We start from the raw sequence: 7,028 nt of genomic DNA on the forward strand, positions 1-7,028 counted from the left end.
GCTTTGAAGTCAGCATATACTCCCCTGTTTAAGGACTTAATTAAATATTACTCCATCAAAGTTTGATTTGGGGCAAATATTGGTTAATACCGCATAAAGTTCTTTAAGGAATTCCATGGAAATCTGTGGAATTCCAGGAAAATACAATAAAAACTGTATTAGTACCAAATAATTACAAAAAAACTTGATAACATCACAATGTTTCATAGATCAAATCTTCTATATTTGCAAAATGAAAAATTCACAGTTTCTTTTACAATGTTTTTTGAGACAAATATAATAGCATATACCACTCAGATGTACATTATAAGCACACTTTTTTTAATGTATGTATTCTCAATGAAACTTCAAAGTATTTTACATCAAAGGTTATTCACAGAAATATCCAAGAAAAAATATGATTACTGGGGGATCACCTTGGTTAAATTAATTATAATGAAGTTATGATATACATGTATGTAGTAAACTAAAGTCTGCATTTTTTTTAAATAAGAGGTTAGATTCATTAAATGACATTGGCCAAGGATTGGGAGAGGTCATTGGAAACCTCAACAGGATATACATTCACAGTAAACTGCCAGAGGCCCATGTAAATTTACTGTACAAAGTTAGTGATTAGAGTGACAAACACACATATTAAATGCAAAAATATATGTACTACACAACTACATTGATACAAAGATCCCATAAAATTAACAGTTGCTATTTTCCACCAATGTACGTGCCAAAGATCCCAATTGTGGAAGATACAAAACTTCTGACATGTTGCTAGAATCACATCCTCACAGATATCCCATGAAATTTGCAATAGAGGGTTGACAGATAATTGGCGTCACCAACGGATTCACTTTTAGTACGAAGGCTCAGCAAGTTCGATGTTAATCATTCCAACAGACACTTCAAACTTTCCTTGCACAATTTCTGAAAGAGGAGATGACCATTTAAGATGTATCATTATTGATATCCGTATAAATATATGACAAATAATAAACTAAAGCTCTACAAAACAATTGGTTTTTTTCTACCTGGCAGATAAGTTTACTGTAGAATATGAATTCACTATCTTGCAATTTTTTGTTCCAATTAGGATTAATTCTGATAAATGTAAAAATGTGAAAAGTTTATAGACAACAGACAAACACCAGACTGTGACACTGATCAAAAAACTCACTTAGGCCTTAAAATGGCTCAGGTGAGCTTAAATGAAAAGGCTAAAGCTGAAGCTCAATGCCTGACTGACGTTGAAAAAAATTAATTTCAATTCATGTGATTTTATTGATTAAGAAAATAATGAAGAAATCTTACCATTTTTTTAAATACAGTTCTTGTCCTAAATCTTGTGAGCATCCGGATTCCTGTAAAATGCATGTATACTTCATAGAAGATGATATCTTTGATTATATTTGATCTAAAATAATTATACATACCCATGCAGTTAGCATGTTTAGATTACCTTTCAGAATTCATTGTTATAAATAATAAGGATATGGAAATTAGGCATGTTAAGAATATATTATATCTTTAAATGTCGTTTACTTGGCATAGTTGCAATATTTTTTTTAATCTTATGCTTAAAGACATGGATTAATAAAATCAAAGTTAGTTTATTTGTTTTGAATGATAATTTGAGCTGGTTCTCACCATATTCACAAGCCTATAGTGACTGATTGGTTAAGCATCTACATGTATATACACTTTTATCAAATGCCAGGGCTGTGAAAATCATCTCAGGCAATGCAGCAACTATTAAAACAATCGAAACATGCAAGATAAGAGCTGAAAATGGTCATGAACATGCTTTACAAAATATATAATTAATTACATGTACATCATACTCTGTAAATGTTATCTTGAACAAAGGAAGGTACAAGTAAGATTCTTTACATCAGTTCGATTCCAAGCAAGGAAATTCGGATTAAAATCAATGATCTTAATGATATGTATAGATTTGTTAAATAATTATTACAGAAATAGTGCTTGTCCTAACGATTTCACCGTCGGGCATTTATGTATGGTGCCTGGATAAATCAAAAGTAGCAGAAACATTCTTCGTTCGAGGACACATAAAATACTGTATAATATTGTACCTACCGGTCTTAAAAATGTCGTCATCTTTTTCCATCCCAAGCTGACCATGATCCCCCTGTTCGTGGCACTCCTTCCAACTTTCCTTCTGTGGAACATCAACATGGCATTCGATAGTTTTGAATTTCGCTGTTGTTAAAATTAATTGTTCATCGAGCCCGACTTCGATCCCGATGTTAGTGTATTAGTCGACAGTAAAAAAAAAAGTAATTTTCGGACCCACAGTTTTCCAGCGCAGAAAATGGCTAAGTTTCTCATTTTACAATTTTTTCCAAAGAATTCCACTACTTTCCAAGCCAAAAAATGTCTAAGTCCAATTTTTTTTTGAATCCAACCATATAACATACATTAATTATAGACTGAGACTCGAAACATTCATAGGCCTGATTGATCTACAAAATGGCGGTCCAAGAAAATAGGCTTAAATTCCACTCAGAATGTTTTAATTTGGAAGGGCCTCTGATGCAAAATTAAATGAAACTAAAATGCAAGAAAATACAAAAAAGTCTTATGTTTTACAATCATGGGTAATTTCAGAAAATCTTTCTTTTTGAAGGAAAAAGAGAAGCAGTTCACAAATGTTGATGAGCAGAAGACAAGAAACTTTGGCAGCAAAAAAAATCTGAGCTCTTGCAAAAGAAAGAAAAAATAATTGAAATTATGAATGATATTCAATCAAAGGATCCAAATGAAGAAATTCTGGAAATTCCACATGGAGAGACAATAAGGATTTTTTAATTGACCATCTCTGCTCGAACTGCTTGAAAGCAGTTAAAACTGTTACCCTGGTGGTGAACAAACTTTTCTCCTAGACTGGAATTAAAAACTGTTCAATTTCTGGCATTAAAACACACTTTGAAACATGCTGAGGAAGGACCCCCCTCTCCTCTTGACCAAGTAAGGTTAAACATTCCGCAAAGAGTTGCGGTTGAATTGAAATTTTTTATACTTTCACCAGGAATGAACTACACATTACTCATTTACTATGGTTTAATATGTCAGAACTGTCTATTTTAAGTTTTTTAACAAAGATTTTGTTGCCATGGTTGGAAAACAAACAACATTTCTGTGAAATCTTTCAAGATGCTGTATTATAAAACATCTACTGTTACTTTTTTAGAATGACTTCATGCATTTTCATGTATAAACATGAATAATAATATTACATTTTTTGTTTACAAATAAGCAAGAATATTCATGAATGCTAATGGTTCATGAATTTTATTCATTCATGAACATTCCTGAAAAAATTCATCAAATTATTCATGAACAGCTAGTTCATGAAGATCCAATGAACTCATTATTGGACATTCTTGAAATGATGAATCTTCATGAATATGACTCTTCATGAATTATTCATGAAAAAAAAATATTCATGAATATTCATCAATTTTCTTTCATGAATAAAAATTCTTGATTTGAAAATGTCCAATAAAAAGTTCATAGGATCTTCCTGAACATTTCATGAATAAAATTCATGAAAAATTCAAGGAAATTCATGAATTATTCATAATCGTCTCGCAGGGGTAAGTAGCTTGGTCATTTGGGTCATCTTTGTCAAAAAATGTTATGGTAAAAATTAAGCCATACACATCTGATTCAGATCTTACAAATAATGGATTTATTCGTTATTTTAAGTGTAAATTCTTGTTTCTGGAATTTGTAAGATTGGCTGAATTGACCAATCAGAAATTAGAGTCAATCTTTGGTTGTGCTTTGACGTAAAGAAAAACCTCCATTGTCTTTGTTTTGAACAATCAGAAAATTTTAAGTATTACAAATCTGTAGTTAAAGTGTAAGCTACAGAATAAAAAGAAACATAGTTATTTAATGCTACAACATGATACAATGAAATTGTTATCGTAAGGTCTATCTATAGTAGTTTTCACAGTTATCCAGAATCAGAGTTGCCAACACTCTGAAATAAAAAATAATAAGGCGTGGTTCGGGTACCGTCTAGGCCCCCTTCCACTGAAGATATTTTGTAAATGGACATGCAATCGAGCCATTTGAGACACGTTTTGATTTTGTTTACTTTAAAACATTGACATGAATGCGATCAGCCATCTGAAACAGAAACGACGACATAAGCAAACGTTGTAAGGATTATGAATATTTAATTATAATAGTAGAAATTGTAGACTGCCAGTTATGAAAATTCCGAAATTATGAACTTTGATCGAGAAAAAACGAAATCGGAAAAATATAGAGAGAAATCGTAAAGCTTACTTTGGATGCTAATTTCGTAAGACTTACGCCAAAATTGTAAGAGTTGGCAGCTCTGCAGAATGCACGACCATAAAGCCGAGTATGCGTATTCAAGGAATTTGGACTAATGATGTTCAAAAATGAAAAAATTTGGACTAATGATGTTTAAAAAAGAGTGAAAACGACAGCGTGTAGGAATATCTAATAAATTATTTTTAAAAAATCAAAAATTGTACTTAATATCCACTTTTGTCTGAAATTCAAACAGATAATGAAACTTGAATCCTTTTTGCTTTAAACCCTCAAAACAAATTTACAATAAGATGCACTTGACAAAACTGCAAAGGCCTAAAAAGAGCAAAGAATTGCAAGAGAACAAAAACAGTTTTATATGCTGTTTGGTAAATATTAACGGTGTTATTGTTCAAATTCATATTCGGGAAGGAAGTTCAATTTCTGGAGGAGTCTGGAAAACACAAATTATTTCACTACATTGAATTTCTTGAAGACACCAGTGTCCAAACCCACAGGCCATGAAGAGTAAAGGAGTTTTGGGGATAAACAGAAAGTTAATGTTTTTTCACACCAACAAAATTTGCCAGATCTTTCAACCTTTGACTTGTTTCATTTCCCAAACTTAGATTAACATCATCAGAAAGAAGAAAACAAGTACAGCAAATCATAGGATCTGCCTTATTCCAGTATAGGGTCATACTCAAAAATGTGTTCTAATAACAATTAGAAATTGAATAAAAATGTTACGGACATTTGTTTTAATTAAAAGAGAATATTTTAGTAAATCATTCAGAATAAATCATAGAAAAGCGTTTTTTTTGTTTCTTTCTGAGCCTCAGTGGCATTATTTATTGAATGCCCCTCGTATGTATCTTAGTAAAGTTTACTTGTGTGCAAAGTTATATAGAAATCCGACCAAAACTGTAAGAGGAGTAGCATTTTGAAAAATTGTTTACAGACAGACTGACAGCTAGACAGATGGACAGACGAATGCATTACTATCGCATAAGCTCTTCTGGTCTCTGACCAGTAGAGCTAAAAATAACACATAAATATATAATATTGCATTAACGACGTTGGCTCCTGATATTTAAAGTCTTAAACTTTTTCTGTCAAGTATATTTTTAGTTTCTACACATGTAGCTTAGTTAAAAATCAAATCCAAAAATGGGGGTCAATATGCTTCTTTTGGCGCTACAGTACATTTAAAATGACTTTTTGCACTGAAATGTGTGTCCTAAATCTTCGACATTTTCCCTGCAATATTTTTATCCAAATAAAGCATGGAACAAAATAAACTAAAAGTCTATTTAAAAAAAGACACTTTAAATTTGTGACTAAGAAAAAGTTTCAAATTACTACGCATAATCAATTATTTGACCTTTCTGCACTCACAAAATGTGATTTTTCTGGCATTGAAAATTTAATAAGCAAGAAAATTTTTTCAAAGTCTTAAACTTTTGCTGAATTTACGCAGATAGATCAAAGTTAGCTTAAATATTCAGAAAAGAACACCTAAATCCGGGTTATATGGTGTAAATTTTTAAACATTACCAGGGTTCGAAATTAACTCATGTCCATAAGTCCAAGACTAGTAAAAATTGTGTCGGACTAGCAAACTTTGTAAGGTACTAGTCCGCACGGACCAGTGCAAATCCGGATATAAGTCTTGAATCTGTTCACATTTTATTAAGTTTATTTCCGAGTCTCTTAGACGTTTGAAAATAAACGAGAAACGCAACCGGGATAAAGCGTTTTCTACATTGTGATCAATAAACAAAGACGTGACCATGAGGAGATTTCTAAAAGTTGAAAACCCTCTTTCTTTCACCACATGCTTCCAGCTGATGTGTGGACACATATTTCATTGAATTAATCGATAAAAATTTTATGATTTGTGTTCTTCTTTTTACATACTATAGGGCGGACTAGTGGAATAGTTCGTGGACTAGTGGAAGCTAGAAGTCACTAGTCCGTGCGGACTAGTGCTAAAAAAAGTTAATTTCGAACCCTGATTACTAAAAAACTGTCAATTTTATGTTAAAATTGGCTCAATTTTCTCCTGGACTTATAGAATATATTTAACTATATTTGTCACAATTTGTAGAAAGAATTCATTAGAAATAATTTAATAGATATTTCAGAACCAGTATAACACATTTCACTGCAAAAAAACAGCTTTGTGTGCAACCAGCATGGAAAATAGGAATCTAAAAGCAGCAGTACTGTATACAGTTCAAAAGGGAAAAATTGATCATTTTCTTTTAAAAAAAAAAACCTTCCGCCACAAAATATAGTTCCTAGCTTAATCTTACTTGAATGGAAATTAATCACAGTTTTTTCATTGAATATACTTCAATTTGCCCTGTAGAATTCAGATTTAATGTTAAAACTTAAAAATGGTACATAATTTTATAAATAAAGGTCCAAGCCAAAATCTACTCAAAAACACAGGATCGAACGTCCTTATATTATAAAATGCGAGTGTATTTATGCAATACGTCAACAGACCTTTGTTAATTACACAAAAAACACATGCAGAATCGCCCTGGCATGGATATATATGTATGGTTGTTACAACCATGGTAATTAATTCATTCTATAAGTAGTAGTTTTCTCTTCTAAAGTCCACATTGTTTTATTTGTTAAAAGAATATGCATGTTTATTTACAAGTAGAATAATTTTATCTTTTATACTAAAGCAAAAACAGCTTTTCACA

General features: G+C 31.5%; 1 long non-coding RNA gene across 1 annotated transcript; it reads right to left on the minus strand.

Moving 5' to 3' along the window:
- Positions 1 to 247: 247 nt before the first annotated feature.
- On the minus strand, positions 248 to 2,221 carry LOC134247252 (uncharacterized). Its single transcript, XR_009987794.1, has 4 exons — positions 2,092 to 2,221; positions 1,642 to 1,743; positions 1,306 to 1,355; positions 248 to 921 (listed from the first exon to the last, which is right to left on the minus strand). It is a non-coding gene; the product is annotated as an uncharacterized LOC134247252 (long non-coding RNA).
- Positions 2,222 to 7,028: the final 4,807 nt, after the last annotated feature.

Source organism: Saccostrea cucullata, unplaced genomic scaffold (genome assembly GCF_032062105.1).
Source record: "Saccostrea cucullata isolate Sc308-1 unplaced genomic scaffold, CSIRO_AGI_Scuc_v1 ctg20338, whole genome shotgun sequence".
Lineage (NCBI taxonomy): Eukaryota > Metazoa > Mollusca > Bivalvia > Ostreida > Ostreidae > Saccostrea > Saccostrea cuccullata.